The following is an 11,169-nucleotide window of genomic DNA, read 5'->3' on the forward strand; positions in this document are numbered from 1 at the left end:
CTGACTATCAGGTTTAAACAGCAGCTTCCAACCCTTCCATTGCAAACCCACTGCCCCCAAACACTGAGATAAACAGGAGAACAAGTTTGACTCTTACTATTTTAAAAAACCCACAGTGAAATAAACATTCTTATTTCCCCCAAGCTAAATGAGGCAACAGTATTTTTGGTGGTTACTAAATGACTGCGTGCCTTTGACTAAATTGCAAACACCATGATGTCAGGAAAGACATTCCAGACTTTTAGGGTCATTATTGTATCCTTAACACTAAGCAAGGGACCCATCATTGAAAAATATTCAATATGATGTTATGGAAGCAATGCTGTGTGTATGAATGAGTAAGCCACAACCAGAGAAAATTCAAGTGTGCGTTCAGCAATTTCAAGCACAATTTAAATCAAATCCTGAAGGAAACAGGTCTTAATACTGCCATCACTTCACTGCACATTACTTGAGGAGTAGTTTATTTATTATTAAAAAAAAATTTTTTTTTATTAGTGAATCACCGTGGGGGTACCATTACAGACTTACAAACTTTCGTGCTTGTGTTTCAGTCATATAATGATCGAGTACCCATCCTTCCACCAGTACCCATTTTCCACCACCAATGGTCCCTGCATCCCTCCCACCACTCCCACCTCGTTACCCCACCCCCACCCCTCCTCTGTGGCACGGCATTCCCTTTTGCTCTCTCTCTCTCTCTCTCTCTCTCTCTCTCTCTCTCTCTCTCTCTCTCTCTCTCTCTCTCTCTCTCTCTCTCTCTCTCTCTCCTTTTGGGTGTTGTGGTTTGCAGTAGAGGTATTAAGTGGCCATTGTGTTTGGTCTATAGTCTACTTTCAGCCTGCCTCTCCTATCCTGAATGGGCCCTCCTAGCACTCTTTACTTGGTGGTCCCTTCTCTATCTGAGCTGCCTTTTCCCCCAGCATGTGAGGCTGGCTTCTAAGCTGTGGCATAATCCTCCTGGTACTTAGCTCTGCTGTTCTTGGGTGTTGGTCTCCCATTCTTTTACTTTATATTACACAAATGAGTGCACTCTTTCTATGTCTGTCCCTCTCTTTCTAACTCATTTCACTTAACATGATACTTTCCATGTTGCTCCACCTATGTGCAAATTTCATGACTTCATCTTTTCTAACAGCTGTATAATATTCCACTGTGTAGAAGTACCAAAGTTTCCTTAACTAGTCATCTGTTCTCTGGCACTCAGATTTTTTTCCAGATTCTGTCTATTGTAAACAGTGCTGTAATGAACATGTAAGTGCAGATGTCATTTCTACTATATATATTTTTTGCATCTCCTGGATATATTTCCAGAAGTGGTATTGCTGGGTCAAATGGGAGCTCAATTCCTAATTTTTTGAGAGGCGTCCATACTATTTATGGACTGAGCCATTCGGCATTCCCATCAGCAGTCTGTGTGTGGTTGACTTCTATCTTCCATGCATTGTGGTCTGAAAAGGTAGTTGACACAATTTCTATCTTCCTGATTCTATTGAGGTATGTTTTGTGACCCAGCTCATGGTCTATTTTGGAAAATGTTCTGTGAGCACTGGGAAAAAAATGTATATTCTTTCTTTTGGGGATGCAAAACCCTGTATAGATCTATTAGCCCTCTTTCTTCTATCTCTTCTTTCAAAGCCAGTGTTTCCTTGCTGAGTTTTAATCTTGTAGATCTATCTAGAGGTGATAGGACAGTGTTGAAGCCTCCAACTACTATTGTGTTGTTAGCAATGTCCTTGTTAAAATCTGTTAGCAGTTGTTTTAAGTATTTAGGTGGTCTTTGAGAAGTAGTTTAGAGACAGGTAACTGAGTTGCAGTTCTTACAAATATATAGAGTAAAACAGGAAACTGCACAGGTAATACATGACCTTGTGACTTGGAATGTGGCCTTAAATTTTGGTGATGACTTATGACCAATAAAATTTACTGGTAAAATCTTATGTAGCCATTTTTATCAATGAAAATTCTAGCTACAGGAATGTGGCTCAGTGATGAGAGCTTGCCTGGCACATGTGAGTCTCTGGGTTTTGTCTCTGGCACCATACACACACACACACACACACACACACACCCATGCACACACCACCTTAAAAGAAATAGATTAAATAGGAGTCTAAGTAACATTCATGTATTACAAGGTAATAATTTTCCACCTAAAAACAAAGGCCCAGTGAAATGCCAAAAATAATATTGTATCCACTGGGTGGCACTGCAGACTGATGTTGATGTTACTTCATAAATTGAAAGGATATCAGGAAATAACAATGTTAAGACAGTAATTTCTCATAAGTAAAAACTCCTTTCATTTTATTCCACAAGCAGCTCCATGAGAAATGCAGAACATGCATTATTGGTCTTAAACACAGCCTTGAGACACCATTAAACATAAAAAAAACTGTCTCTGGAGATTTAAAACACACTTTAATGGAGTTATCTACTTGAAAATGGCCCATTCACACTGAAGCAGCACGTTGCAAAATTATTTACTAATGACCTTTGAATCCTTTCTCCATGTTCAAGTATCTGTCTTTAAAAAGGCAGTCTCTAAGGAAGGGAGACTAAAATAGCTGCCCTGTGCATTCCTGATGATGCCTCCTTAGCCCCCTGCTCAGTAAATATTCAACTTCCAAAGAGGTTGTGAAAAGTCTCTGGAGTCAAAAGTGGATTATGTTCTAGTTCTTCCACATACTCCACAGATGTCAATTCACTACAACTTCTCAGAGCCTCAGTTTTGCATAGGTAAAAGGGAATAGGTCAAAGAGAGAGTACAGGGATTAAGGCATTTGCCTTGTGTGTGGTATTTGATTTGAACCACACATGGTCCCTGAGCACCATTAAGTGTGGCCCCAAAACCAAAATAAATAAACTTGTCTTTCTATTCTAAGATGAACGTAAGATGAATTAGCATAGGGAAACATATCATTTTCTGCAAATGTAGGTTATTGTTATTTACTCTAAAACTTTGCTCTGTGTTTGCTTAAAGTTCTCTCATTTGTTCAATCCTGCTCAAACTATAATTTCCATTTCGAAGACTCTGTGAGCATCTCAGGCCATAAAGATTTTATTAACTGGCTGTATCTGTCATCACTTCGCTAATCAAAGACTTAATAATTTTTAGCATTATCGTCTATGAGCTTTATAGCTTCATATTGTATACTTAGGTCCTTGATGCATCTAATGTTTATTTACTTATTAATAAATTGAGTTGATATATTGAGGATCAAACTCAAGTCTTCCCCATTGCAATCATGTTCTAGCCTTTTGAGCTATCTGCCTGGCTCAAATCTTACTTTTGTTTTGTTTTGTTTTGGGGCCACACCCAGCAAAGCTCAGGACTTAGTACTGGTTCTGTGCTAAAGGATCATTCCTGGCAGTGCTTGGGGGACCCTATGGGCAGCTGAGGATAGGACTGGATTTGGCGGCATGCAAGGCAAACACCCTACCCTCTGTACTATTGCTCCAGTCCCAATTCCTACTTTTAAATGGGAAGAATTTTCAAAAGCACATCACATAAACATATGCATTGAGATGTATTTAAAAGCTTTCTATAGGGGATGGAGCAATAGCACAGCGGGTAGGGCATTTGCCTTGCACGCGGCCAACCTGGGTTCGATTCCCAGCATCCCATATGGTCCCCTGAGCACTGCCAGGGGTAATTCCTGAGTGCAGAGCCAGGAGTGACCCCTGTGCATCGCCGGGTGTGACCCAAAAAGCAATAAATAAATAAATAAATAAATAAAAGCTTCTTTAATAAGTGACCAAATTCTCAGTAGAGCAATCTGTTAGGAAAGTCTTTTTCATTGTCTTTGTGGTTTATAGGCCACACCTGGTGATTAATCCCAGCTCTGTATTCAGGAACCAGTCCTGGTAGAGTTCAAGGGGACACGTGGGATGCTGGGAACTGAACCCAGGTTGACCACCTGCAAAGTGAGGGCCTTACCAGTTATACATCTCTTCAGCCCCCTGCTAGGAAGGTCTTAATACTCTTCCAAGGCCCAGTTTCCTAGTATAAAGGACTGTATTCTTGATGGAATTGGAGGTCTGGTGTGTTTTAGGAAGCAGGTGACCACTTCCTAGTCAGTGAAGCCATTCTCAGATCTTATCTTTCTCATTGAAACCTTGCTTTGGCTTGCAATGAGAGCGGAACAGTGACTTGAATGGAAAAGGTAACTTATTAAGACAGCAGAGGTGGAATCCGAATCCTTTTTATTTTTTTCAAATCAGGAGAGAGTCCAAACAAAGCTCTAACTATCACTCATTAGGCAGCTAGTTTCCCTGCATTTGGGGACACTGCTGGGGTCAGCACAAACAAGCTCAACCAATGCAATGGGGAAGCTTCACCTTGAGAAAATCACTTTTAGGATCCTGGCATCTCCCCTGTCAGGTTAATTACTAATCTGCATCTTTCGGATTATATTTACTATGGACTCAACTACTGTAGATTTTCTTCTACAGAATTGACTACACGGATAATAAGCAATGACAAAGTAAAGAACACTTTTTGTGAGACTCTTACACATTCATTTTTTCTCTTCCTGTCTCTGTCCCTCTGTTTTGGGAGCTATACCGGGTGGTGCTCATGGAATACTTCTGGCTTTGCACTCAGGGATTTCTTTTAGCAGTGCTCAGAGGACTATGTGGGATACTGGGGAATCAAACCTGCGTTGCCTGCATGTAAGGCAAATGCTCTACCTGTTGCACTATTGCTCTGTCCCCCTCACTCCTCACCCCACCCCATTTTCTTTTTAAAGAAAAGGTTGACATAGTGCAGTGGGAAACTGTTGTAAGCCAGACAGCAGCTCTGTTTTGTTGAAATAGATCTAGAAATTAATATATATATACACACATGCATTATATATATACATATATATATGTATATATATATTTCCAGCTATTTTCCTAATTTACTCTTGTCTCCACACGCTGTCTCTGCTCTTGGCTTCTAGTCACTATAAATCAAGACAACTTGACTCATCTAGAGAGATAGTACAGACCTTAAGGTGCTTGCCTTTGGAGCAGCCAACTCTGCTTTGATCCTTGGTATCTGTTGTAATGGGCTCAGTCTGCCTTGAGGAATTGCTCTTAGCAGAAAAGAAAAGTCAGTCCTAACTCCCAAAGACATTCTGGACCTTCCCTTTCAGAAAAGAACTTCAGAAGGAGGAAAACAAGTGAAGCAAAGTAGTTTTTATTGAAGACAATTGAAAGAACTGTGGGGTGGCTGGTAGGGCAGGGGTTGGGGGCAGGGGGCAGGGGAGGGTGGAGAGAGAAGGAAAGAGTGCATGTTCAAGAGACAACATGGCCCTGATGAGCAAGCAAAGAGACAAGCAAGTGAGATTTGTGCTCAAGGGATAACACAGGCTTGAACAAGAACAAGTCCTGAATGTCTTCGAGGGGGAGGTTTTATACAATTCCTCTGAATGGTTTTTCTTTCTCCTGCAACTCTCTACACATAGAAGTTAATCTGGGCGTTGTCACAAGCCTCGTACTGTTGATAGTCTTCTCGTAATCTCATTATTTGCACAGTTAATGGTCTTTTCATAATCTCATAGGTTCATGTTTTGTACCACACCCGAAGTACTTCAGGGTTTACTCCTCGCTCTGCCCTCAGGGATCCCTCCTAGTGGGCTGGGGGCCTCAAGGGATGCTGGGGATCAACCTGGGTTGACCCTGTGCAAGGCAAATGCCCTGCCCACCATACAATTGCTCCAACCCTCCTCATAGATTTTCTGTAGCTTCTCTTTTCCTGAAGTTCCACCCTTTTCTGGGTGGGGCGTTGGACTTCTGCATCTAGGTGCTACGGTTTCTCCTCCCACTAGAGCTCAGGATTTGCAAGTCAGAGGGATGTTGTCTTCTTGCCTCTGGGCTACTTTAGTGCTAGGCAATCTCTTCATAGCACCGTAGCACTGTCAACCCTAGTTCATCGGATAGCTCGAGCGGGCACCAGTGACATCTCCACTGTGAGACTTGTTACTGTTTTTGGCATACACCACGGGTAGCTTGCCACCCTCTGCTGTGTGGACGGGATACTCTTGGTAGCCTGCACGGCTCTCTGAGAGGGACAGAGGAATCAAACCAGGTCAGCTACGTGCAAGGCAAACGCCCTACCCACTTGATTATTCCTTAAAAGCTTTCCCCCAAACCAGCAGCACTACCTTCCTGCATTCCCCGCCCCACCCCCACCCTGCCACACACCTATTTGCTTGTAATACACCTATGGAATCCTGAGTGCAAACCAGAGACAGGAATAAGCACTAAGCCACAATAGGTGAGATATCCCAAACCAAAAACAAGAAAAAAAAATAACTTGACTCAATGACTAAGCTGATTTCCTTCCTTGTTTTTCTTTTCTTATGGAGGACAGAAAAAGAAAACTAGCATAAGCAAACAACTAGCATTCGCAAGGGCAACGTGTGAATTGTTTCCCTTTGTGAGAGAATGACCTGTTAAAGTGAGAAGCTTCTTTCCAAAACAAAATTTTTGTGTGTGCCCAGGATCCAACTCAGGGTCTCACACATGCATGGCATGCACTTCATACTTCCATAGTGAGTCACTTCCCAGAAAAAGGAAAACTCTTCAATGTTCCTGGTTGGTATGCTAACGAGCCTGCCAGCTTATTTTCTAAGAATAACTTTGAAACTCTATGGAAATTGTGACTCCCAGGTTTGTAAATATGATTAGAAACTGGTGGTGGTGGTGGTGGGAGGGGTCTGTTCACTTGGCTAGAGTTGGCTAGTATTGTTTTGGAGGGTTAGAGCTGATTTCTAAAGCCATGCTGAACTGGTGTCCTTGTAAACTCATCCCTTCCTCATGGTTGCATACTGGGCAGAAGTTGAGTTCACAATGCAGAGTTTAAAGGTTTGTTTGTGTTATGTTGCTCATGGATAAGGAACAAGAATGCAAAAGTCAGGGTGGCATATTGAACCTTCCATAATTTCATACCTGATTAGACTAGAATATTTACCTATGTTTCTGGCCATACGCTCATTTTATTGGGTCAACACAGTGGTTTTGTTTTTAATTTAATTATTCTTGAAATTAAATGCACTGTCTGTATTCCTTCCATCTCATTCTATTATTGTTTACAAGCCTGATCCCTGAAGGTGCTGATTAGATGACCCCTGGACCCAGCAATCTTTATCACCCTCATGGTTTTATGATTCCACGATATTGGAAAGGACTGGGATAGTTGGTTGGGAAAGTGACTTCAAGGAATGTAGGTATGGTGGGAGGGGAAAGCATTATCCACTTATCAGGGAATTTTTATAAAAAACATAAGGTATGCCTCAGGCAAGAAGCAGCTGTTTAGTGACTAGATGGTTTCTAGTTGTTTTAGATATCCTGTAACCAGAGTGGAATTAATAAACTGTTTGGTTCTAAAGACTGTGGACAAGAGAAAAATCATACAGATTTACAAAGGGCAAAGGGAATGTTTATGTCTCAGTGAAATTCCTACTGGGTCTTCAAAGCAAAATAGGAACTAAGGCCTAGAATCATATAAGTGGGACTAAACGTAATAATATGTGAACAAGTAAGATAACATTTAGAAAAATTGATCAGTGATCAAGGCACCTCTTTTGTTCTTCCTTTTAAATTCTAGCTCAGGATGTGAGAAATGGTACACGGGTCAAAGTACTTGCTTTGCCTGCAGCAGGTTCCTGTTTGACCTCCTACACCACAAGGTCCCCTGCGCACCACTGCACAGCCACATAGCTAGGAGAGACCCTCAAGCACTGAGCCAGAAATAAAGTCCTCAGCACTGCTGGGCGTGGCCCCCAACAAAACAACAGAAGATTCTAATTTCTAGTTTTTGTTTGTTTGTTTTTTTGTTTTGGAGGCCACACCTGACTTTGCTCAGGGCTTGCTTCTGGGTCTACACTCAGGAACCACTCCTAGAGGCCTTAGGAGACCATATGGATTGAACCTGTGTCGGTTGAGTGCCAGGCAAACACCTTCCCCATTGTGCTATCTCTTTAGCCCATCTAATTTAGTGTTGTTGAAAATTTTCGTGCTTGTACACAGACACCAACTTTTTTTGTTTTTTATTATTTTTTATTTTTTTGCTTTTTGAGTCATACCCGAAGATGCACAGGGGTTAACTCCTGGCTCTGCACTCAGGAATTACTCCTGGTGGTGCTTGGGGGACCATATGGGATGCTGGGAATTGAACCCGGCTCGGCCACGTGCAAGGCAAACACCCTCCCCACTGGACTATCACTCCAGCCCCTGACACCAAATTTCTAAAATGATATGCCCTAAACTTCATCTTGGTTATCTTCAGTGAGGGGAAATTGGACTGAGAGTAACTAAGAGATAATTATAAAATTATTGCTGATTTTCAACTGGTCCTGTTTTGATTTATTATTTTGCTATGAATATGTTCATTTATAACTTGGTGAGGAAGGGGGAGTTTGAGCTACATATGGCCTTGCTCAGGGCTTATTTCTGCCAGGTGTTAAATCAGGGTAGGATCTGGTTTGGCTATGTGCAAGACAAGTGTCTCCCTGGCCCCATTCACACTGGGGCTAGAGCAATAGGACAGGGGATAGGGCATTTGCTTTGCAAGTGTCTGCCCTGGGTTCGATCTTTGGCACCACATGTGGTCCTCCAGCCTGAATGAGCATGATCCTTGAGTGCAGAACCAGGAGTATGTCCTGAGCACTGCTGGATGTGGCCCCAAATCCTCAAACAAACAATCAAAAAGTAAAGAAGCACTATTTTATTCTCATTCTTTCTTCCTATCAGGTTGATTCATCTCTTGTTTGCTACATGTTAATAGAGTTGTCACATATATTTTGATCTGAAAAATTGTATGTTCTCTAAGTTTACACCTAGTTGTTCATTCATATTAAGCAGTATGTAGTTTAATCCAAGCATTAGATCATTTCTATATTATCTTTGTTTCAGGATTTTTCAGAGCAAACTACTACCATTGTTTTAAAATTAAACCCTTCAGGGGCTGGAGTGATAGCACAGCCGGTAGGGTGTTTGCCTTGCACGCGGCCGACCCGGGTTCGATTCCCAGCATCCCATGTGGTCCCCTGAGCACCGCCAGGAGTGATTCCTGAGTGCAGAGCCAGGAATAACCCCTGTGCATCGCCGGGTGTGACCCAAAAAGCAAAAAAAAAAACAAAAACAAAAACAAAAAAATTAAACCCTTCAATCACTTCCCACTTAATTTGATTTAATTAAATATGCCTTAATTCAATTATTTGTTGTCAAGAGAAGTAGACCTGTGCTTAGCTTTGCTAACAATTACTGCAACATGCTTGAAATTAAATTAGCTACGTCTGGTTAGGTAGGGTGATGATGACTTTGGCCTCTGGAATACCAGTTTTTGAATTTCTAACTCTTGGGGACATTGGTACTGGGTAGTGAACAATGGTGGAAGGATAGGTGTTGAAACGCTGTATGACTGAAACTTAATCATGAGCAGTCTTATAAGGGACTATCTCACAGTGATTCAATTAAAAAAGAGAGTTTCTGACTCTTCAGACTGATAATAAAATGAAAATGAGCAGAATTGTGTTAGAATCATTTGACTGTCACAAACTGGCAGCCATCATCTGTTTTATATTCTTGGAGCTAAAGGGACACTATGTTTGTGCTTATGACCCTTGTCTGCATGTATCTCTTCTTGTGAACAGTCTGTACCTGTGTATTGTTCAAACAGCCTAGTCATCATGTCTGTCGTGATACAGTAGGTGGAGCACAGAACAGATGACACATGAGAGAAGAAATCAAGAACCCTGCCCATTGAGAGTTCACAGTTGCTGAGATATCTGAATACACAAACATCTTTCTGAACACAATGTTACAGGTTAACACTCCATAAGCAACAGCTCCTGGTCTTGCTGCTAGAAACAGTCACAGAAAAGATGTAAAAATCAAAGAAGGCATATCTGAATTATACATAATTTTATATAGCAGGTGTTAAAAGGCACTGAAGTGGATCAGGAAAGAGCATGTGTAAGCTACAAGTAAAGTCTAAGCAACAACAATTTCATTTTTGTTTCCATTGATTGGATGACAAGTTTTCATGCACTATGAGGAAAATAACTAAGTTCTTCTATAGGACTTAATTTAGATGAGTATGTTTTCCTTAATAGACATGTTGTTCTGATTAACACTGGATTTTGACCTGAATCATTGTGCTTTAATAAAGCATGTGTATAGAATTTTAGAACCATTTCTATAGATAGGATGAGAAATTACTTAGTAAGGGGCCAAAGAGATAGTTCTGCCTTTGCATGTAGAAAATAGTCCCATACAAAAAGCCCATAGTAGCCCTTAAAACTTTCTGAGTGTGGCCCCAAAACAACAGCAAAATGAATAGAAACAGAATAGAGATTAAATATAGGTCGTAACATCTTGACATTGATGGTGATTCATTATTGATTGGCTGATTCATTATGTCTTGTTGATCTTGAGGAAACTGGTAGATGGCCTTTGTCCTCAGTGCTATTACTGCAATTGTGACAAAACCTTTTAATAAGTCAATTACATTAACGAAATGAGCAACATTAAATGTGCTTTCTTTCCCAGAAACTCACTAAGCTCCACTGACTTGAGAGCGACCCTGTGATGATCCTCAGGAGTTTTACAAATGGCTTCCTGGTTGGTTTGTTTTGTTTTGTTTTGTTTTTAGCTTTAAATCCCAGTGCTCTCCCCAGGTGGCATTGGAGGAATATTGGGGAGCATAACTGCCTTCCAATGCTCTCCCCACACTTAGAATTCTTGTTGGGAATCTCTGGAACATGTTTTGATCACTTTCCTTGTGAAAAACCTCCCAAAGTGTTTGCTACCTCACGCAATCTAAACTTCTAAGATATAAGAAGACCAAAGACATGGTATATTGATTCAAAATTGTTTTCTCACTGCTTTTTGCTCTTTTTTCCCTCAAATAATCTAATAAAGAGGAAAGGAAATGATAAAAGTAATAAATAGGTGAAAAATATATTAGAATATTTTGAATTCCAACTATATGGAGGCTGGGAGGAACTTGGCCAATTTTGAAAAAAATAGTTCTTGGGGAGCCTTGGGCCATTCGAGAAAAATTTAGTTAATCAGGACAGACAGCTCTATGTTCTGGCCCAGCTGGTGTCAACCAGGGCCATTCTCTTGATGACCATGTGGTGCCAGGGATTAAACCTGGGACCGTGGGCAAGTGGG

This window comes from Sorex araneus, chromosome 4 (assembly GCF_027595985.1).
Source record: "Sorex araneus isolate mSorAra2 chromosome 4, mSorAra2.pri, whole genome shotgun sequence".
In the NCBI taxonomy this organism is placed as follows: Eukaryota; Metazoa; Chordata; class Mammalia; order Eulipotyphla; family Soricidae; genus Sorex; species Sorex araneus.